General features: G+C 39.6%; 1 protein-coding gene across 5 annotated transcripts in view; it reads right to left on the bottom strand.

The window, feature by feature from the left end:
• LOC125456272 (zinc finger FYVE domain-containing protein 9-like) overlaps window positions 1-24,494 on the bottom strand; it is a 103,717-nt gene that overhangs the window by 73,430 nt on the left and 5,793 nt on the right. The window contains exon 2 of one of the 5 annotated variants that reach the window (XM_059647942.1): window positions 3,226-3,300. The exons of the other annotated variants lie outside the window; for them this stretch is intronic. The gene's annotated coding sequence lies outside the window, so the exon portion shown is untranslated. The remainder of the gene's footprint in view (window positions 1-3,225; window positions 3,301-24,494) is intronic. 5 annotated transcript variants of the gene reach the window in all.

The following is a 24,494-nucleotide window of genomic DNA, read 5'->3' as shown; positions in this document are numbered from 1 at the left end:
AAGCATGGGGACACCAGCACCTGCAACTTCTTCCCAAGCCATACCTGACTCAGAAGGATATCACTATTCCTTCAGTGTTTGCTGCAACTCCCTGTTTCTCCAAGACCCAAGGACAGCAATGATTCAAGAATGCAGCTCACCACCATCAAATGGGCAATAAAGGCTGCCCTCACCAGAGGTGTCATCTGGCCATGAATGAATAAAAATGTTGTAACACTTCGTATACAACATCCAACCCTCACAAGACAGCCACGTCTTTCCCCAAATTACAGCTGAAACACAGTAGCTTTTAAATGAGCACTACGCAGCAATTATGATCATGGAAATGTAGATAGTACTCAAGTGGAAGCAGCACCTGCAGCCATGGTATAAAAAGTAGCAAGTTGTGCCAGGAGTAGAAGATCGATAAATCTATGAGGAGAACTGAAGGGGGGTTACACAGTCCACTGAGTCCATACCTGACTTCCTGCAAGAGCACCTCTCCTAGTTCCACTGCTTCACAATTTTTTCCACAGCCCTTAAATTTTAGCTTCAAACAATTATTCAGATATCTTAAAAAGTTGCAAGTGAATTTCACTGTCCAATCCTAACCATAACTGTACATTAAGAACTTCTCAAATAGTGGTTATTCCTTTTGTGCAACACCTTATATCAGTACCCTCAACTTGTTAAATTGCTCTGCCATGGGAACAGCGTCTCCTTGTGCTCTGGCCAAACACCTCATTGTTTTGAACATAATTATCAAATCTCCTCTCCAATCTATCAGAACAGCTGAAGCTCCTAAACTTTGGAACCATTCTTGTCTAACTTTGTTACATCCTCTCCATGATCTTCACATCCTTTCTAAAATGTGTTGACTAGATTTGGACAATACTCCAAATGGAAACCAAAATGTTTCATACAGATTTATCACAACACCCTTGCTAAACAGTCAGTATCAACAGGAGATCCCACATTAAATTTAAAGTCAGAAACAGTTATATTTACTTAAATCTAAGACCAAAGTTTACCTTAAGATTGACTAATTCACTGCAGATCCATCTTAATAGAATTTCACATGAAGAGGTTACATTATAAAACTAAAAGCAACGTGGTAGCTAAGCCAGGTTTACTTTTACATGAAAAAAAATTTCAAAATCAAGGATCAATCTAGCAAAATAGTTAAAAATTCAGCATGAAATGGAATACTACAAATCCACATGTGGTCACTTTCTAAAAAGTTGGTTCATGCAATGTGGGAATGACTAGAATCTATTGTCCTGGACAAGGTAGCGATCAGCCTTCTTGAAGCCTGAACTGCTTGGAATATCAGTACACCCACAATACTTTTAAGGAGGGAGTTCCATGATCTTGACCCAACTACAATTATGAACAGCAACTTGGTCCAAGTAAGGGTGGCGTGGAGCCGGGAGGGGAACTTGCAGATGGTGGCGATGTTCCTATGGAACCCACTGCACGTCAGGTGGAATGTAACTTCAGATTTCCAGTCCGTGAAACCAACTCAATTGAATAACAGTTCCACATTTTATTTCTGATATCCCAGCTGCCTCTTAAAAAAAAAAGTGGTGATAGGCATTGGCAACTCATTTATGTTATAGCAAAAGAGGACCAAACACAATTGATCCTTGATTCTGGCTTCTGGTGAATATCACCTATTTTAGGGATCAAAAAAGAAACAAACTAACCAAATATTCAAATTTGTCATGAATGGCATTTCATTATCGTTTCTCCCAATCAAGGAAAGTAGATCTGTAATTTAAGATTGTTATGGACTGGACCAGACCAGACCAGACCCCCTCAAAATAATCTAAAGGAGGTAGCCTGGGCCGTAACTTTTTATATTGAAAAGGTAGATGTGAATTGAGTGACTCAACTGGTCCAAAAAAAAACTCAATCTTATGCAAACCAATTTAAACACGATAGTTAAAATACAAAAGAAAGAGAGGAATTTAGTGTAACTTCAGTATTGGAAAACCTAACAGAGTAATGGATACAGTAACTATTAGTAATTAATTGTTTTCCAACTTTGTAACATCCTATAAACACACCCCGTGGCAAAAAGGCAAATTCAGACAAATTCTTTACATGCACTTCTCCAATTCAGGAGAAAACAATAGAACAATTTCAGAGAAAGTAGCAGCTAAGAATCATTCATTGAAGCGCCTGACTTTTCTGTGACGCCAAACAGCTTCGGAGTTACTGAAAAATACAAAACCCAGAAATCTGGATCAGAGAATGCTGGCTGTACCCATTCAGGCTGTTTAAAGTTAAAAAAAAATCAGGGCCTCCGAAACTAATTACTTAGACCATCTTCAGTAGCCTTTACAAACACTGGTAAAAAAAAAACATAGGACAAAATAGCCTTTTAAAGTGACAGCATTGTCACAAGATACTGTCAGTCACTTATCATATACGAGCATCCAACGAGGTTGTTTTCATTCTAACAAATCTTCCTCATAGTCATGAATTCCCTCATGCCATATCTCCTTGTACCCTAATAAAAATAAGCAAAGAAATCCCCAAGGATTGATATGAATTCCTATAGCTGACCATAAACTACAAAACAATTGATAGAAATGATGTTACATTACATCTGCCAAAGTCTTGCACAGCTTTTAAAAAAAAAACAGAAATAAACCTGCTTTATTTCAATCTCTGATAATAAAATGTGAGGCTGGATGAACACAGCAGGCCAAGCAGCATCTCAGGAGCACAAAAGCTGACGTTTCGGGCCTAGACCCTTCAATCTCTGGTCTTTTTCACAATAACCAACCTATTGGAAAACTTATATTGATTTACATTAAAATGCTGAGGGGGTTTGTAATTATGGTGTTTAGAATGAAAAAGGGATTAGATAGTAAGTACGTTCATGGGGGAATTTTCAAGTGAGCCCTAAATCTTAAAATGAGAGAGAGAGTGCAATTACGATCACTTAGAATAGTAGAAATTTCTGAACTGCTCTCCAACTGGAATGAGATGACTTATTTCCCTTGATGAAGCTAAGTCATACCGGACACCAAACCTTAAACTATTTCTCACTTCGCACAAATGCTGACAGACCTGCCAAGTTTCACCACTATTTCAAATTAGTTTCTGATTTCTAGAATCTGCAGTATTTTACTTCTATAATTTCACCATTATGCTAACTCAATAAATTCCTGCAACCTACTGAAGTATTGATAAATATTTGAACAAAGTTGCAATGATGCATCAGTCTCAACTGACCTTACAGCAAAATGTCCCATACTCAGATTCTCAATCGCATCCAACCATATTTTTCAAAGGTCATTAAATTCATGGCTAAATCAAAAGGAAAAGAAACAACTTTTAGGCATTCACTATTATCAAAACCTTTCAGAATCTCTTTTTTCCCCCCCAAAACTGCCTCCAGTTAAAAGTCTCCTCTTACCCTTCACTGCTGGTATAAAAATTATGCTCATCACAAACACTGACCTTCTGAGCAAAGTTTAAAAATGCCTTCTTTACCATAAGGAGAAAATAAAAACATGGCAGTAGGGAGGCAAAGTCACATTTAACGTCTTAGATTGGAGAAATAGCCGAGATCCAGATGACATGGAGACAGAAACAGACATCCATCACAAGTTCCAATTTTTAAAGATGCTATGTCTAAGAAAAAGCTACTGACAGAGTCTAGGCTGCTATTACAATGGAGAAGTCAATGACTGTTTCAGCTACTAACAAGGAAGATGCTTTCGATTGCCTGGTTTCTACACAAAAAGAACAGATGAAGCTCTTAAAGATTCAAGGAAGTGTTAAGTTGAAAGGAGGCACGTTTTTGAAAGAAATGGTGTCTGATTAAATATGGGCTGAGCAGAATTTTTTTGAAGATCACTTAAGTTCTTGATATAGTGTGGGTACAGGTGCCTGCAAGCAATTGTGAAGGTGTTCCTATAATATGTCTCTGCATAAAAACACACATTAAAAGAAAGTGTTCTGTAAGGCGCATTTAGGTTGCGTTAGCTAACATAACATTATTTTTAAGTGGATATCATAAGAGTTTGATTTTTTCAAAGCTTTCCTTATTTTCCTATTCCTGGTGAATCTTAAACAGCAGTCTGAACACTGATGGCCTTTCTACAACAGGTTACTTAAAAAAGCACACAGTCAACTCGAGACAAAAAGGCACAGCCATAAAGTGATTAGCACTTCACTGCTTTACTTTAAGTGTCAAGTTGTTAATTTATCTAATTAAATTCTCATTTGCAAGGAAAATACAGATTCCCATCCATCATTTTCTCTTCAGCCACATTCTTCAAAATCTTCCATGAGGATTATTCCATATGAAGCTACATCTTTCACTCAAACCTGTTCAGTTCGTTTGCATACCCAAGACTTGTGCAGTCCATCTTGTTTACAAAACTGCCGACTTTTGAAGTGGTAATCAGAAATATAAAAGCATCCAAACCTGGCTAAGACCTTGGTGGAAAGACGACAACTGGAGAAATTCCTATAAACTATGACAGGTAGAAAACAGAATTGAGAACGAAGCCAAACACAGAAGGTGAAAAAAAAAGGAAGAGAAGCAAAGAGGGATAATGGAAAGAATGTTACATAAACAGGAAACGCCAACATCTTGTAGAAATGGCTTCAGGATTCTGGACAGAAAATGTAAAAAAAGAGAAACTGTTCCCAGTCAGAAGAGAATCAAGTAAAGATTGTATCTTGCAATTAACTTGAAATTCATGCTATGTAACAAAAACAAAAAACGATTTTCCACAGTGAGTGAAGTCTGAAAATGCTGAGTCAAGGAATGTGGGAGGAGGTAAATTCAGTTGACATTCAAGACAGCACAAATTATCTGAATAGAAGTAACTTGCAAGGTTACAGGGAAAAGACACAAAATTCGGACCAAATCATAATGCTCAAAGAGCCAGTGCAGACACAATGAAATGATGGGCTCCTTCTGCACTATAAATCTTCTGTAATTCTATTCTGGAAAAATTTAATATTGATCTCATGAAAGAGAGAGTACTTTATATATATGACCCATGGCCTTGGCCCTAGTCTCTCTTCTAAGTGGGATCATCAGGTCGGACTTAAAATTTGGTGCACGTGGGCAAGCTGTCATAGGGTTATCAACTATGAATTACCAATATTTTTGTTTATAAATTTAAAGAAACTCATACCACAAAATGACACTGCCCTTACAGTATCCAATTTCACCAATAAAATCTCAGGGAACTTTTGAATGCAAAAAGAAGTCTAAGAATAACATGGTTTGCCCTTCAAACTAAAGAATTTGAGGCTAAAGTGAAATTCAACATTGTAAAGAATCAAGAGGTGCCAAATCCATTTAATCTCATATTACCTCGTTTTGTTAGAAGCACATCCTTTGGAAAATTAATCGGCAAAATAAAACAATTAAAAACCTGAAGGAAATGAGAAAACACGTGCTCAGCACCATGACAATTTTTGTACTTGCTTGGGTTAAAACAGGGATAGGGTAAAAACAAGCAAAATTTTAAGACACAGCAAGAGGATGAAAAATAATCTATACTTCCAATAATTACAAAGACAGCATTACATCTTGTAAGACAAAAAGTGTACCTTGGTGCTCAACATTGTTAAACATCACCTAGTGTGGCTCAACTGTCAATATGGCTTGATAGTCTCTGCCATATTTGCTGCAGAGGAAGACCAGGGGCCAAGATTCACTAGCCCATGTTTCTTTGAGAATTCTTTTCAGTCAGTTGAGCTTTTCATTTTAGTTCACCTTTTCATGCTCTTCAAATGGCTAACCTCCAGAGAGAACGGCTGTCAGACCCTGCCACCCAATTGTCAGCTTCCAAGTCTGACATCTTCATACCTCGCTTTCAGGAGTCTTCATGGCAAAGGATTGGGCATCCAAGAGGTTGCAACTGCATAGGTCATTGGACAAAAAGTCTCTCAGAATATGGCTTTCATGGATCCAACGAATATTGTCCAACGAGCACAGAAACTGTTGCCCGTGGAAAAAAAAAATCAACATGATCTGGGACTCGAGTAACAGATCCCCCAAGAAACACCGATCATAACAAAGTAGGATTCAGAATTCAGTTTGAGAAGAAGAGAAACTTCGGTCAAAAACAATAGTACTAAAAATTTAAAGAGATGGTTAATAACTGCCGATGCTGTTTTTGAAGAAGGATTCTGACCCAAAACATTAGCTCTCCTGCTCCTCTGAAGCTGCCTGGCCTGCTGTGTTCCTCCAGCTCCACAATGTTATCCAGTACTAAATTTAAATAAAGAATTTTTACATGGCAGAGTGTAGACTTGGTCGGAGTAGACTGGATAAGGAGATTAGCAGAAAAGATGGTTGATAAGCAATAGCATGCATTTTTTTTCCCAAATTCAGGACTCACAGCAAAGATTATCGAAATGAGGAAGGAGAAACTAACTGTGGTTACCTGGGTATGTTAAAGATAGCATCAAATTGAAGGGAAAAATTTAAATTGGCCAAAAATTATTGATAGAGAGATTTGGGAAACGTTCTTATTGATGCGTGGTTAAAAATTAAATGGAGGGCAAACTAACGAATGACAAAAAAAAACGTTAGGAGCTTCTTTAAATACATTAAAAAAGCAAGCCGTAGGAAACAGCATACATTAAACACTTAAAGAAAAATGCTTATGAAATAACTAATGGGAACTAGGAAAGGGTACAGGAGATGACCAAAACTTTACATTAGTCTTCACACTAGAAGACAGACAGACAGACAGACACTCAAAGGATGAACTAACGAGCATATATAATATAGAAACATATTCAATGACCAAGCAGAGTCAGCATGACTTCATAAGGGGAAATCACGCCAGACACATTTATTGTTCATTGAGGGGTTACAAACAGTTTAGATAAAGAATAACCAGGGAATGTGAAGTATTGGATTTCCAAAAATCATAATGATAAAGTACTCTGCAAAAGGTTACTAATAAGTACTCAATGGTGGGAGATTGGCTAACTAACTCAAGGAAGAAGGGACATTTTCAGAATGGCAACCTGTAACTAGAGGAATTCTGCAGGGGTTACTGCTGACGCCACAGTTATATACAATAAAGATTAATGAGATTTGGTTGAGGAAAACAAATCACTACCGCCAAGTTTGTAGGCAACACAAAACTGGTCGGAAGGAAAGTAGGGTGGATGACAAGGAGTCTGAAGAGGGAGATAAACAAATTTTGTCAATGGGCAAAAATTTTAAGAGATGAATGCAATATGGGAACGTGATCTTACACATTTTGCAGTAAGACTAGGAGAACTGAATGTTATTTGAGTGGAGAAAGGCTGCAGAAAGCTACTGAAGAGGATTAAGTCCTAGACCATTAATCACAAAACATTAGCATCCCAGTTTGACTTGGTAATAGGAAGAACAAATGGAATGGTGGCTTTGATGACAAAAGAAAGGAGGTTTTACGATAACTGTTCAAGGCAATAGTCAGACTACAGCAAGATTACTGTGAACAGTTTTTGACCTCTGATCGATGGAAAAATATACTGGTATTGGAGTCCATCTAGAGAAGGTTCACTACTCAAAAACAAAATGAGAACTGGGAATTAGATACAAAATCAAAGATTTCTGGAAAAACTCAGCAAATCGGACAACATCTGTGGTGAGAAAGCAGAGTTAACATTTCAGGTCCAGTGGCCCTTCTTCAGAGTGTTGCTGAGTTCTTCCAGCAATTTCTGATTTTGTCGCTAGACTGATAACAGGTATGGAAGGATTGTCATACAAGGAGAGGTTGAGTAGCTTGTGGAGTTCAGAAGAATGACAGGGAGCCTTATTCAAATAAACAAGATTTTTAGGGGACTTGACAGGGTAAATGTGGTAAGATTGTAATGGGAGAGTCCAGAAACCTGAAGGAGTTACAGACATTTCAGACAAGGAAGAGGAATTCCCCTCAGAGTTGTGAATCTGTCGAGTTCTTTACTACAGACACCATTGAGGCTGGGTAATTAAGTATATTCACAGCGGAGATGGACAGTTTTTAAACAGTAAAGGACTTAAGGTTTATGAGGTATGGTATGGAAGTGGAGTGAGGATTATCAGATCATCCATTATCTTACTGAACTGCAGAATAAAAGGCTACATCGACTTGTCCATTTCTTACTCAGACATTAGGGATACGTCAGAGAAAGTCAAAGTGGAAACACGTTCAGAAACCAGGATCTGGAACAAAATATATTGAATTTTTCTAATAGAAGGTGCAAAAACACTGGATACATAGAAATAAAAATCCTTTTGTTTTAAAAAAAAGATAAACTGGTTTGCTTCAGTTTTCTACTACAGACACACATTGCCTTCCCTTCTAGATGTCCATAGGCTTCTGGCAACATCATGCACACCCACAAGCTGTTCAGTTAACCAGGAACCGATTTCAAGATGTTACAAAGCAGGTGGCCTTCTATCGTTCACAGCTAGTCACAGCTCCACAAATTAAGTGAACTACCTGCTACTAGTCAAGTCTCACTTGGGCACCAGGGGGTGTGTACAGCTTACTTGCAACCAAAGTTCCCCACTACTCAGGCAAAGCAGCAGTCTAAATGCTATTTCAAATGAGTTTTGATAACTTGCTTTTAAAACATGCAGCAATCCCATCCCCACCCCGTTGACTGTTCGGAAACCTTTTCCCATTTTAATCGACAGAGATACAGAAAATAAGGTACCATCTTTGAATGGCCTACTTGTCATGTTTAAAGGTCTCCATTAAATTGAAACCAGTATAGTACAGAAAACAGGCTGCATGAAGGTCTTTTGCCTTTGATAATGTAAAATTTTAAAAATCATGAATTCTTGGTCATGTTTCCTTTGCATGTAACAAGTAAATTGCTTTAGATTCAAATACGAAATTGAACCATTGGAATTTGATACTTAGCGTGATTCCGTCACTTCAATAATTACGTTGTCGAGTAATAAAAATATCTCTAACTGTCATTACACTCCTACGTAACTATACATAAAAACTTAGGCGACAGAATTTTTTAAAAGTGTCATTTCACCATCAAACTCACTTCCTTTAACGAAAACTTGCAGTAACTATGCCCAGGTATCTTAATTAAATTTCATCCAAGGATATTAAAATAGCTAAGAAATGAACAAGATCAAACTAAGTTTAACATCCTTCAATTTGTCTGTGAAAATAATGCATAATAAAGTATAAGATAATTGAAAGTGTGGAGAGTGTTGCTGAAGCACACAAAAGTTTACGTGCATACTTGAGCTTGCTGATGAAATTCTGGTGTTCTACATGTCACTTACGTCTGTGCTGGTGAACAACCTGCACTTTACTTCAAATGCTCACCGCTACTTAAACTGTGCAATCACAGGAGGGATTTCAGTGCACAAAAATACAACTACAAACTTGACCTCAGGAATCCTTTGCAGAAGTCTCAAGTCACATTTTAAAAAAGTTAATCAGATAGATTAAAGCATCGAAATGATTGGAGCATAACAAAGATACTTCCTTAGTGAATTTGTGTCACCTTATTGTCATAACACTAGTTTTGAAAAATGAAGTCGATTCATCAGCATACTTTAGTTAACTATTACTAGCCAAATGATTTTAAAAATCTAACTTAAGAGTATAGTCATGAAAGGCTGTCTGAATTCAATTTCATGGTCACATAAGTGACATGTAGAACACCAGAATTTCATCAGCAAGCTCAAGTATGCACATAAACTTCTGTGCTTCAGCAACACCCTCCACACTTTCAATTATCTTATACTTATTATGCATTATTTTCTCAAGTGCCAATTTTTAAAATAACCTTCCTTAATCTTGCAAGCTGTTGAAACAAGTCAGGGAATTGGTTTGTTTAAGAAGAATTCAATAATCTCTTCAGGGACAGGGATAGTGTAATGGCATTATCACTGGACTTATAGTCCAGAGACCAAGTTATTGTTCTGGTTTGAAGCCCACCAGAGGACAAAAATTTAAACGTAAAAATCTGGAATTAAAAGTCTAACAATGACCATGAAACCGTTGTCAACTGTTATAAAAACCCATTTGGTTCACTAATTTGCTTTAGCAGGAGAAAACTGTCGCACTTACCAGGGCCAGACTACATGTGAACATGCTCGACTCTTAACTGGCTTCTGAAATAACATAACAAGCCAATCATTTGTATCAACAATTAAAAAGTTTCAAGAAAGACAAAATGAAAAACAGAGACCACCTGGCACTGACTTAAACACCACAAATGACAAAAGGCAAATTCAGATCTACCAACCAAGGCAAAGTCCTCCTTACCAATATCTGGGGGATAGTGCCAAAAACAGGAGAGTTACTTCACAGACTAGTCAAGCAACAGTCTAACAGTCATATACACTGAATTATACCTTACACAAAAGATGCCAGGCACTATCACTATTCCTACATATGCATCTTGTCCCACAGTCAGAACAGACTGCTGAGATGGTGCACACAGTGGTACACAGCTAGGAAAAAGTTGCCTGCCAGTCCTCAAAATTGACTTGTGAATCTATGAAGTCACCTGGCAGGTCAAACTTGGGCAGGAAAAATCTCCTGCTGATTACCACTTACTGCCCACATCTTGGCTGATGAATAAATACACCTCCATGTTGAAGACCACTGGAGGTGGCAAGAATGCAGAATGTACTCTGGGTGGGTGTCTTCAAATGTCCATCAGACAAGGTGGCTTGGCAGCACCATGAGTGACAGAGCTAGTCAGGGCCAAAAGTTCATAATTGCTCAGTGGGGTGTGCAGCTGCTGGTGAGAAAAGCAAGAGAGAGTTATATTATCTCCTCCTCACTGATCTGCCAGCTGCAGAAGCTTCTGTCCTCAGCACGATCAGCAACAGTGACCACTGTACAGACCCTGTGGAGACAAGACACCATCTTCACATGAAGAAGCTTGTCCATCATGTTGTGTGGCACTACATCAAACGGAATAGTCAACTCAGAACTGGGTGCCATGGGGCGTGTGGGCCATCAGCGGCAAAAATTTTACTCAATTTGCAATTTACCTCTTGGCCCACCATAACCTCCCTTTCCACCACTACCATCAAGTCAGGAAATCAATTCTGGTTCAATGTTGGAGGACATGCCAGGAGCACCACCAGCATATCTGAAAATGAGATATCAACCTAGGTGATGTGACAGAGCAGAATTACTTGCATGTCAAGTAAAATAAGTAGGAAGGGTTAAACAGGACTAAAATGATTCTGTAATCAATGAATCAGATTTACTGACGGTGGACAACTGAACAATTCACCAGAGTTACAAATTACTTCTCGTTGATGGGGAAGCCCAGCACATCACTGCGAAGATAAGGCTGAAGTAGTGACAAATCTTCAGTCAGTCATGGCAGTTAAGAGTCAACAATATTACTGTGGGTCTAGGGTCACTTGGGGAGGCCAGAACAGGTAAGGATGGCAGCTTCCTTCCCTAAAGACATTAATGAACCAGTGGGTTTTCCCAAAAATTAACAATGGATTCATGGACATCATTAGTCTCAATTCCAATTCTACTACCTGCCATGGCAGGATTTGAACCCGGGTCCCCAGAATTCTACCCAGGTCTCTGGATTAACAGTCCAGCGACAGTACCACTGGTGCATCTCCTCCCCTTACATATGCAAGGACTAACCACACCAAGTTGTTCCACTCCAATCACAATGCAGGCATCCAGCAGACAGTGCACACAAACTTCCCATACATGACTTGTACATGAAAAGCAGGTCAAATCTAACCCATCCAATTACTCTCAAGCAGCAGTCAGGTATCAACAATGCTATCAAGTGGCACTTGCTAAGCATCTGGCCTCCACAGTGCCACTTAGTTCCTGGCCCCATTAGCTTTTATCCATCTTTGGACCAAGCTGTAAACATCTAAGGTGAGATGAAGCTGACTGTCCTGCACATTAAGACCACATGTGATAGAGCATGGCATCAAACAGCCCTAACAAACATGAAATCAACAAACAGGTGAAAAAGTCATTCCTAGTTGGACTCGGCAATTCAGGATGGTTGCCAAACAAGTTGAGGGACTTCACTAGCACAAGTAGTGGCTTTGCTGAGGCTGCAAGATAAGGAGGAAGCAACTACATCTTGCAGACATCCTTGAGGGTCAGCCAAGAAATTCTTCAAATGTGCCACAGCCTACAAGAGATGTTCTGATGAACAAAACGATGAAGCTCCACCAGTGTTGGGTGCACTGAGGTGGCCGTTGCTGGGGATAAATACCAACAATGTTGCTGACATCCTAACTCTCACTATTCCATTTATTCTTCGGTCATGTGCTTGCTGTTCTTATTCTGGCTCCTAGTTAAGCAAACCTTGATTTCAAGCTGCTCTTTATTTGCACATCCCTCCATGACTCCATCCACCCCAATCTCCAATTGCTTCCAGCCCAACACACAGGTTGGAATATCATTAAAACTGTGCCTTAAAAACATGCCCAATTTTTAACCATTCAATCAGGAGCATCATCATCTTAATTTCTAAATTCTGGAATTCCCTCCTCAAATCTCTCTGCCTCTCCCTCAAGATGCATCAGCTGTTTTCTCTTCAACCAAACCTTAGGTCTTCTGACCAATATCTCAACATGTAACTCAAAAATCACATTGTTTGATAATGCTTTTGTATCACTGGAACATTTCATTAAGATTCTTATATAAAGATTGGTTCTGAAGAAATTTTACATATTTCAACTTGGGCGAGACAAGAACTAAGAACCATTCTCACCAATTTTCCTGCCTTCTTACCTACTACCATTTGCAGTGCATGTGGCCTCATGAACTCCCATGCCTTTTCCAAAGGCAAATGTCTCAATAAGAGTATAGGCAATTTAGACCAGATACAGCACAAGATAGAAAGAGCAAGAGAAATGAGGACCACATTCTGCTGCTTGAACTGATGGAACCAATTATAAAATCTCTACCGTCAAAACAGCTAAAACAGAAAAGACACTGAACATGCATCTTTTCTGATCCACGTGGTTCTGTGAGTGGCTGAGCATCGGAACCAAAAATTTATGCTTAGGATGAATTCATCACTCATTGCCTAAAGCTAAAATTGATTTTTTTAAAAAAGATGCAGAAACATTTAAATAAATGAAAGGATCTTTTGGCTTCTTTGGTAAGGTTATGCAACTACAGTTGCTTTATTGAAATTTTGCAGACCCGTCCATGCATATGGGTTACAGGTGTTCTTTCCTCGACATAGGTCACTGTCCAGTCAGTCAACAGGTTTCTCAGCACCAGAACCTCACCCTGCAAAGTATTTCAATTTTAGATATTAAGATATTGTAAATCACTACTGATAAATAACATTTTGCTCATTCAAAAGGTCATCAGGAGCTACTTAATTGAAATTACAGCATGTGTGTTATAGGCTAGATCAAATCTCAAGGCACATCCAGCAAATAGCCTAACTTTTATCTTATTTAAAAAGGCAAGCGTAAGGAACTGCACTCCAAATGTGTTTTGATTGCTCAAACTGTGCTATTAGTAAAACACACTTGCTTACACTTTTAATATAAATTTTGTTTTTTAATTTTCATAACTAATTGAAATTGAAATACTTAAATATATTATTTACCTACTGAACTATTCCAATACAGCGGCAACCCACAAACAACCTTGGAAAAAGCAAATCCAGGAAAACATTTACCCAATTGCTATCTTCTCCAGTCTAGGATAAGGAACACCAACAGAATGAATCTAGCAGCAAAGAGAACTCAAGCCTCTGCAGTAGCAACATGACAGAGCCATATCTAGCAGCTTCAATTCAAAAAAGTCCCAAACTTCAACAACTGAAAGCAAAACTAAAACCCTGGATCTGTCGGAGTCGGATTCTACCTATTCATGCTTCTTTTGTCAACTTCTTAAAAAAAAAACAAAGCTGTTTACTCTGAGATAACACCGTGAAGCTGGATGAACACAGCAGGCCACGCAGCAAAGCTTGACCCGAGGAAGGGTCCCAACCCAAAACATCAAGCTTGCCTGCTCCTCTGATGCTGCTTGGCCTGCTGTGTTCATCCAGCTTCACACCATGTTAGGTCAGATTCTCCAGCATCAGCAGTTCCTACTATCTCTGTAACAAATCCATTTACTCTGCTTTCTATAAAACAGACACCTCAACATCAAGGTTTATACTCCTCTTCAAGAGGAACAGGATAGACAAATCCTTCTTAAAAGGCACACAGAGAAGAGTTAACAATGAGGATAGATTGGACAAACTTAGTTTGTTTTCACTTGAACAAAGGATGAAGGCCAACCTGAGTGAAGTATAGACAGTTATGAGGGGTGGGGTCAGAATGGATAGTTAGAGTTTGCCCAGGTAGAATGTGAACAAACTGAATCAAAGAAGGATAACGTATTGAAGGTGCTGGTTGGCATGAAGATGGACAAACCTCCAGGTCCAGATGAACTGTGTGCCAGGCTGTTGAGGGAAGCAAGGGAAAAGACTGCAAGGGCACTGACCCAAAATTTTTAATTCCTCTCTGACCACAGGGGAACATTGAGAAAATGGATAAGGAGCAGTTGTTCCACTTGGCTTAAGGGTAAGTCACAAAGGGACACAGGTTCACGTTGAAAGGCAGGAGGATTAAGGGAGGATGTGAGGAAAAAAAATCTTGAACCTCGGAGGGTGATAATGGCCTGTATTGCAGTGCCTGGGTGGGTGGTAAAGGTGAATTACCTGACATCCACCAAAAAAAATGCACCTGCATGAGCACTTAGAGCTCGGTCCAACTCGTCCACACCGACTAGTTTTCCAAAACAGAACTAAAAGCCATTTTCTGGCAACTGGCCCATATCCCTCGAAACACTGCCTATCCCATGTCTTTTAAAAATGTTTGATGGTGCTCGCTTGTACCACCACTTTTAGCAGTTCCTCTCATATGCACCACGGTCTGCATCAAAAAGCTGTCCTTCAAATCACTTTTAAATACCTCGCCTCTCAGCTTACACCTATGTCCTCCAGTTTTGCGCTATGAGAAATAGCTTCACTATTTAGCCTATCTGTGCCCCTTGAGTTTTCATAGAAGTTTGTAAAATCACATCTCTCAGCCTCCTATGTGCCTGGCAAAAAAGGTCCCAACCATCCAACTCCTCCTTATAACTGTCTCGGTAACATCCTGAGAAAAATCATTTTTGCCTCTAATAGGCTGGCCACAGTTGTATACAATACTCCATGTGTGGCCTTAACAACGTCTTGTGCACCAGTAACATGATGTACCAACCTCTGTGCTCAGTACGCTGAGCAATCAAGGCAAGCGTACTAAACCCTTATCCAACTGTAATGCCTCTTTCAAGGCACTGTGTCCCTGCACCCTAGATCTCTGTTCAACAATACTACCTAGGTACCTACCATTCACTATGCAAGTCATGCACTGGATTTGTTTCACCAAAATGCAACACCTCACATTTATCTAGATTAAAACTGAAGAGTATGCAGGTTAGTTTGATCATAGATTAATAGGTCAGCACAACATCGTAGGCCAGAGGGCCTGTACTATGCTGTACTGTTTTATGTTCTAAACTCCACCTGCCATTCCTTGGCCCACTGGTCCAGTTACTCTGAGAAAACCTTCTTCACTGTCGACTATACCACCGATATATCCAAAAACTTATGGATCGTGCTTATTTTCTCAACCAAATCATTTATATCTATGACAAACATCAGCAGACCAGTACTGATCCTTATGGCACATTGCTCAGGCTGGAAACCTGTGACCAGCAACAACCGCCCACCAAGCCAATTTTGTATCCAGTTGGCTTGCTCTCCTTGGATCCCATGTGATCTAACCTTACTAACCAATCTACCATGCAGAACATTGTTGAAGGCCTCGCCTCGCTGAGTTTTTTCTACGTGGACTTCAAACCAGTTTGAGACATAAATTTCCCCACACATAAAACCACTGTTTTAATCTAGTGCAAGTAAATGGGATTCTGTTGAAGGTCAGGTGTTTCTTACATATTGGTGCAGACTCAATGGGCCAAAGGGCCTCTTCTGTACCTGTATGATTCTAGAAATGCCAATTACTAAAGGGACAGTGGTTTAGGTAAAAGGGGGGGTAAAGTTTAAAGGCAATGAGAGGCAAGTTGTTGTTTCTTTTTCAAAAGAATACATGGCGGGGATAATTAACTGCCTAGAAGACGACGGAGACAGATACAACGGCAATATTTAGCAGGCTTGTTGACAGCTGTACGAATAGACAGGGAATAGAGGGACACACACCATGGAGAGACAAGGTTTTAAGTTTAAAGAGGCATCATGTGTCAGCAAAGTCTCTGTGGATCAATGCATCTTTTCCTGTGCTGTACTGTTGTTGGTTCATTTTAGTTCTAATTTGTATGCATTTCAAAATGTCGGTTGGCTGATGAGTTGAGTTAACTGACATCCAGAGGAAGAAGCCTGTTACTTACAAGTTTGATGCACTGAACGGATAAGAGTTTCTGCTCTCAATCATCCTTGATTATCCCTAACAGAACCATTTGGTTCAGATTAAATTCTGCTTCATCTCCCCAAAACCAGCCTACCAATAATCACTGGGTAGAATCACAATGAAGGAGTTCCACTCAGCCAAAGCACTCAAGAGCTGCCAGTGCCCATGGTAAAAATGTTCCAATATTAAACTCGACAGTCACAAGAAAGGGAATAAAACTGGTGAAAACTGAAGGAAAATTAACATTAGGAAACTTGGTTTTTCATTTAATTCAGAGAAACAAGGTTGTTTTAATGGAACCTCATCCTTCATGCAGTAACTTCAAGAAGAGTGTTGATTGATGGGACAAACATAGTTCACATTTACTTCAAACAGTTTAATTGTAAGCTCAAACAGTCAAAAAGATCAAAAAAGTACAAGTCTTAAAAGTGAAAATAACTTTGTTCATTCAAAACAAAATTCTGACAAGATGCAACTTTGGACTCCTCATACAGGAAAGATGTTAAACTTGAAAGAGTGCAAAGATTTACAAAGATGTTGCCAAGCTTGAGCTTCAGGGAGAGACTGAATAGGCTACGGCTATTTTCCTTGGAGCATTGGAGGCTGAGGGGTGACCTTATAAGGCTTATAAAGTAACGAGGGCTATGGACAGGATGAATAGTCACAGACTTCTCCCCAAAGTTAGAGTCCAAAACTAGACAGCATAGGTTTATAAAGGTGAGAGGGGAAAGATATAAAGAGAGACCTAACAGGCGACTTTGTCATGCAGAGGGAGTGCATGTACAGACATGGAATAAACTGGCGGAGGCTGCTACAATCACAATATTTCAAAAGGCATGTCAATGGGTATATGAATAAGAAGAGTTTAACAGTGGTATAGGCCAAATGCTTGTAAATGGAACTAAGATAATAAAATGTGAGGCTGGATGAACACAGCAGGCCAAGCAGCATCTCAGGAGCACCTCCTGAGATGCTGCTTGGCCTGCTGTGTTCATCCAGCCTCACATTTTATTATCTTGGAATCTCCAGCATCTGCAGTTCCCATTATCTCTGTAAATGGAACTAGATTTATTTTGAATATTTGATCTGCATGGACGAGTTGAACCCGAAGGGTCTGCTTCTGGGCGGGACAACTATGACTCTGTTGGGAGCATTCAAGTCTGAGAGAAAGATTTCAAAGGGGAGCACTCAATTTAGGCCAGACAAAGTTGGGATTTTAAACCTTAAAAATCTTGGACATTAGACCACAGCCTTAATAATTATGAATGTTTCAGATTCTGTGTGCACATACAGTTCAGTGGATGTTTACTAGATTGATACTTGAAAGGAATGGGTTATCTGATGACAAAAGGTTGGCCAAACTGAGCTCATTTCCACTCGAGTCTGGCAAATTGAGAAGAATGTTGACTGAAGTATAAAAATCTGGAAATGATTTTGATACAAAAGTCTAAAGGTTATTAGGGAGAAAGTGGGAATGGAGAATTTAACACTAACAAATCATCCATTGTCCTATTACATGGTGCAGCAGTTTTACAGGTCCAGAAAGTCTATTTCTGCCCCTACTTCATAGGTTCATACATTTGTAAATTACTTCAGAATGGAACAACTGTGCAGCATTAGCACAAATTATGGAGGACTAGTGTTAAGATACATGCCTCAAGTTATTTTGTCTAGATGTTGCCCACCGTACATTAAGAATACTGCAAATGTTCCAAAGAAACCTTGCCAAGTTCTTGAGTGGGAAATACATTGATGGCAATGGCGTAACCAGTTACCACAATCACCTTGAGATGCTTGGTCATCTTTCAAGTAACAAACTTTCCATTCCCTACCCCTCCTCCATACAGGCATTTCATTTTGTTCCTCCGAGCAAATTGCACAGGATTGCTGGAAAATGAGTTTTACAGTTTACAGACTGCACTGGGAGATTGAACAAACCCTTGTTATCCTTTTTCCAGTTCATCTGTGGAAAGCGTATAAAATCTCACATGCAAAATAATGAACACATTTGACTCGCCCTGAGCTCTGTGTAAAACAGAACTGTTTTTACTGCAACTATTAAGAATGTGAGGCATTGATGTTAGGCTTAAAAACGTACAAAAAAATTTTTTTTTTTTTAAAAAGTTGCATCCTTCACAAAGGGTAACAGCAAACCATGAGTATTCAATAACAGCATTAACAAATTCCCAATGAAAAGGAAGCAATCAAATATGTTGGAACAGAGATCTGGGGACATATTAATGAGATGGTCAAAGGCAACAAAACAAGTTGTCAAGGCTATAAAACAATGAGTGAGTGTTTTGGCTTCATTTAAAAGAAAAAGGCATAGCACAAAACCTAAACTGTACAATACTAGTTAGGCCCCAGATGGAGTATTGTGTCCAATTCTGGGAACTAAGGAGGCAAGGCTTTATGGATGGCACAGATATTTAATGCAATGTTTCTAGGCTTGGAGAATTTTCATTATGTGGAGAGACCACAAATTCTCCTCCTTAGCACAGATAAAGGTCAAATCTGACAACTGGTCAAACTAAAATAAAAAAAAGTTTTGATTAATAAGAAGTCATTTCCAGCAGCAGAAAGGTGAATAATCAGAGGACACAGATTGAAGATGTTTGAGAAAACCAGATGGCACGAAGAAATAAAAACGCAGGATAGGCAGTGAACTATGCTGATTAGCACTTCCCAGTAAGATTGAATGTACTTTCTCAATCTTCAACTTTCAAAAAGGGGAATTGGATAAGTATTCAAAGAGCAAAAAGGTTTGCAGAGCTGAACGAAAAGAGATGGTGTGTCCATAATCTTCTGTGCTGTACCTTTCTAGGCTTCCATGACATGTGCAAATTCAAAAACGCCACTGCTGACTTTCAGTGAAAAGATACTAATCAGATTCTGGAAATGACTGTATCCCAAGCATTAACTGTTCTACAAAATAAAAGTGATGTTCTGCTTGCTAAAAAAGACCCTCAACTACCTGTCGCCTGCCACTTCAATGCACCATCTTGCTTCCTGGCCAACATCTGTCTCCGGTTTGATACAATGTTCTACCGAAGCCCAATGCAAGCTGGAGGAACACCACCTCATTTTCCACTTGGGGACCCTACAGCCCTCTGGACTCAATATTGAATTCAATAATTTTAGGGTCTAAACTCTCCCATGTCCCAGCTTCCCATCCCACACACCAGGCCTTGTTACCACAAAGCCTGGCACTACACTACACACCCCGTGTTTGTCTCTCTCTCTCTCTTTGGGCTCTATCCTATCGTTTACTCCCTATCCCACCCACCTCCCTATTTTCTGCATATAAACTGACATTTTCCTAGCCACCATCAGTTCTAAGGAAGAGTCACCGGACCTGAAACAAACTGTTTTCTCCTCCACAGACCTGCTGAACTTGTCCAGCATAACATGGTGTGAAGCTGGATGAACACAGCAGACCAGGCAGAGGAGCAGTAAAGTTTGACATTTCGGGTAGAGACCTTTCTCCAGAAAGGTTTTGTTCCTCATTTACAGCATCCGCAGTTCTTTTGGTTTTGATTAATTTTTTTTTCTCTCCACAGTTGAGTAACCTGCAGTGTTCTTGCAGAAAATTTTGTTTTTGTCTCAATTCCAAAATTCATAGGATTTTAAAATCAATAAGACAGCCGACACCATGTTTACACAGCTCCCAACGATGTTTCATTTTTAAAAACTAAAACACCTCCTTTACATGAAACTGCTCATCTTATTGGATTTGCTTTTCGGTGCTTCCTCACATTGGTTTCCAGGATTCAGGTTGTGCACTGCACTCCCTGGCTTGGGACAGCTCATCTACCACTGTTCTCTACTAGCAGGTCTCACCTGCTTAAGAGTGCACACTGCCACAGCTCCATTTACTCCGGAGGATTTTGCCTGCCTAGCAGATAACACGTTGGTCATCAATTCTTTAACAAGTATTTTCCAGAACCAGGGATTCAAGATATACTTGCAGCCAATTGTTACTGGTGTCTCTTCCTCACCTTGGCACAGAGCTGCTGCATTAAAAAAAAGGTAGAGAGATCTGCAATTTATAGACAGGCAATTCAAGACCACGTGGTAGAAACAAATGGATATCTACACTTGAAACAGTAAAACCAAAAAAAAGGACAAGAACATGGGGAAGGAGTTGGGAATGAATCCATTAAAAAAAAATGTTGGAGCTTGCAGATTGTATTATGGAAAAACTTCTCAACTGCTTTACCAAAACACCAAATGCTGCATTGATCTATCAAAAATTGCCAGGACAATGTAATTAAATCCACAACAGGAAGGTAATGCTCATGCATTATTGATTCATTGAGACCATATGTAAAACTGAAAGAGAAGGTCTAGGCATCAGAAATAGCTCAAAACGTTACTTGAATGACAAAACAGGAGTTAAAAGAATTTCCAGAATACAAGGCCTAGGCAGCTGAATGGAGAAAACCAAACAGGGTGGATAGTTGCACGATAAAAGAGCTTGACAGAAAGTACTAAAGACTGGAGAAATTTAAATTCAAATGGTTAACTGTCAAAAATCATGAACCTATTAAGAGTGGGGAATAAAACCGTCTGAGGCAGACCTAAAATACTTCACTGATTCAAAGAAATTAACTTTCGCTACAGGAATGCTAAATATGTGCCATAAAGTGAAATACACTTAAAAGAAAGTCCAACAAATCAGATTAGGCTTTTCAATTCATTATTAGCTCTCATTGTATAAATGCATATCTTAATAACCTTATGTATATTCTACAGAAGAACTGTTGTGCTATTAGGACCCGCAGCAACACCCTCCACTAAAAACATCTTGAAAACTAAGTCATACTTTAGGTAAACGTACACATGCTAAACTTCGTGCAGCTACTATTTAAAAAGCTTCAATAACAGTACTTGTCTCAGAATGTGTGTTGTTATTTGTAGACATCTCATGCAAAAACTGTCAAAAGCTGCTGACCAAAGCAATGCAGTATAATAAATTGACTGGGGTTTATTGGGAAAAAAAGACTGCTTAAACAAAAAAAACTGCAACTTCAGTTTATCCAATTAACAAATGAAACTGACCATAACAAGTGAGCAAGATTTCGTGCACGTCAAAATGTGACAGAGCACGCATGACCAAGAGAAAGAGAGAGTGTGCTCAAAAGTAGCAGTATAGTGTGGGAAAATGTGAAGTTGTTCATTTTTGAACAGAGAAGTAAAGAACAGGATATTATTTAAACTGAGAAAGCAGCAACACAAAGTACATAAGACGGGGTAGCAAACTGAGGCCATCAGCCCATCGAGTCTACCGCACAATTCAATCATGGTTGATAGGTGTCGCCCCGTAACCTTTGGTCCCCTTACCAGTTGCGTGTGTACGTGTGTGTGTGTCCGAACAATACTCTGACTCAGCCTCTGACTGAAGAAATTCCTCCTCCTCAGTTTTTCAGGATGTTATTAGCTGGAGCAGGTTGTCACAGGTTCTAAATGTGTTCTCAAGTCCTAGTCTCTCCTACTAGTGAAGAAATCATCTCCATGTCCAATCTTACGAGGCTGCTCAGTAATCTCTAGGTTTTATGTTCCACCCCTACCTCGCACCCCCTGTCAAAATCCTTCTAAATGCCATCAAGTACAGACCCAGAGTCCTCAAATGCTCCTCATATGATAAGCCCTTCAACTCCAGGATCAATCTTGTAAACATCCTCAGGCCACTATCCAACAACAGCACATCTCACTTCAGATGTGGGATCCAAAGCTGCTCACGTTATTCCCAACATGATCTGACCAGAGCATTATATAGCCTCAGCAGTACATTTCTGCTCTTGTATTCTAGCACTCTTGAAATCAATGCTAACATTGCATTTGCCTTCACCTTCCTAACTGCCAAGTGAACCTGCAGATTAACATTAAGAAATTCCTTAAGCAGGGCTCCAAAGTCCCTGTGTTTCAAATTTCTGAAGTCTTTCCCCATTAAAGGGGGTAGTCCATGCCTCTTTTCATCCAAACAGATTGCATCATCTCACACCTTCCCAGTGTATTCCCATTTGCCACCTTTTTGCCCAATCTCCTAGCCTGTCCAAGTTCTTCCACAGCCTCCCTGCTTCAAGTTACTCTATCTTTGTTACTACGTTTGCACAGAGACACAATGTCCTCAATCCCTTCAACGAGATCATTAGTGTAGAACCTGATGACTTGTGGTCCCAACACTGACCCTGTGCAATTCCACTAGAGACCAGCTGCCATCCTATAATCTACAAACCCTGCCTTTTGCCAGTCAGCCAATCTTCTATCCATGCCAGTACCTTGCCTCTAACACTGTGGGCTTGTCGTATTTAGCTGCCACCTGTACAGTACCTCAAAATCTTATGGAAATCTAAACAGACTACATCCGCTGGCTCTCTTTCTACTGAGCAAATCAGACAAAAGTCTAACTAATTTATCAGCCATGACCTTCCCTTATTGAAGCCATGTTGACACAGCCGTATTTTAGAATGGATTTCCAAGTAATCCACAATCTCAGATGTAATAGTGGGCTCTAAAATTTTGCCCATTGGCAAGATCAGGCTAACCAACTTGGTGTTCTGGTCAGCTGGTGACTTGTTCTACTATGCACACTGATGAGAGGTATGGATTCACCTGCCATTGCCTGGGTCCCCATCGACACATGCACACACCCCATCCACTGGTTTTGAAAGGCTTGTCAAAGACTTCACTTATCTAACACATTTTCCCCATCCTCCCTCTTGAATTTGATCACATTATAGTCACTACCCCTTCAGAGCTGCATCATCTTAAGCTCCCTAATCAAGTCTGCCTCATTACACAATCAAATCCAGAATTGCTTGTTCCCTCGTGGGGGTCCACCGCAAGCTGCTCCAAAAATACGTTCCTTTTCTTGGGATCTGCTACAAATCCAATTTTCCAAGAAGCCCTGCATACTGAAATTCCCCATTATTGGAACACAGTTTCTCTTACATTCCTTTTCTATCTTCAAATTTTCTGCCCAATTTCCTGACTACAACTAGGCAGGCTGTATATAATTCCCATCAGGACTTTTCTGCATTTACAATTCCTCAAATCTGATGATACAGGTTCTACACCTAACAGGATATCAATTCTTGCTAATCAGTTCAGTTTCACTTATCATTAGCAGGGGAAACCTGTTTGCTCTGCATATCCTTCTGATAGGATGCGTATCCTTGGACATTTTGCTCCCAGCCCCAAACCCCTTGCAGCCAACTCTCATATCTGCAGCATTGTACTCACCAAGTTCAACATGCATCACAAGCTCATTTACCTAATTTTGTACACTGCTTGCATTTAAGTACAACACCAGACTTATGTTGACTATCCCCTTTAACTTGAAGTTAAGGTTCCTAAGCTTTTCCATACTTGGTCCTATTATTTGTACTGGAAATTTTTAAACCTCTGCTCAGTCCTACCCCTTTAAAAACTTGATCCATCATTTTCTGTACAACCTGTTCAGAAATGAACTTATACACCCCTAAACTATAGTACCCAGGTTCATGTTCTGTCTGTAGCAGAGGTAGAAACTCAAGCGCCCTCCTTGCGCGCAACTTTTACTTGTCCATCACACTAAACAGGTGCACCAAATTCTACTCCATCTGAAACATTCCCTGCCTCACAGAGTCACTTTGTGGTACAGCAATAAGTGCCCCAACCGCTGGACCAGGAAGTGCAAGTTCAACTCCCACAAGCTCCAGAGTTGTAATAACAAATCTGAACAAGTTAATAAATTTTAAAAAACCAAAAAAAGGAAACCAACTATCTCCTCCAGTTGGGAAATCCAAATAATTTCCCACCTGAAACTATCAAGCTGGAAGAATCATAAGCATCACTAATGACTCGCTTCACATTTCACAATGATTGATTAGATTCAAATTCTTCAATGCTGGAATTTGTGACCATGTCCTCAGACATGGGTGTTGGATTTTGGATTACTAGCCTAGTAACATTACACTTGGACACCAAGGCCCCCAGTAGGTTTAGAGATGCATCAACAGACTATTTCAAACATAAAAGATTTTTCAGGGGCTTGATGCAACTTAGTTGCAGAAGATTATGCCACAGGGGGAAACAATCTAAG

The sequence above is a fragment of the Stegostoma tigrinum genome, chromosome 8 (assembly GCF_030684315.1).
Source record: "Stegostoma tigrinum isolate sSteTig4 chromosome 8, sSteTig4.hap1, whole genome shotgun sequence".
Classification (NCBI taxonomy): domain Eukaryota; kingdom Metazoa; phylum Chordata; class Chondrichthyes; order Orectolobiformes; family Stegostomatidae; genus Stegostoma; species Stegostoma tigrinum.
This window is presented reverse-complemented; position numbering and strand designations above follow the sequence as displayed.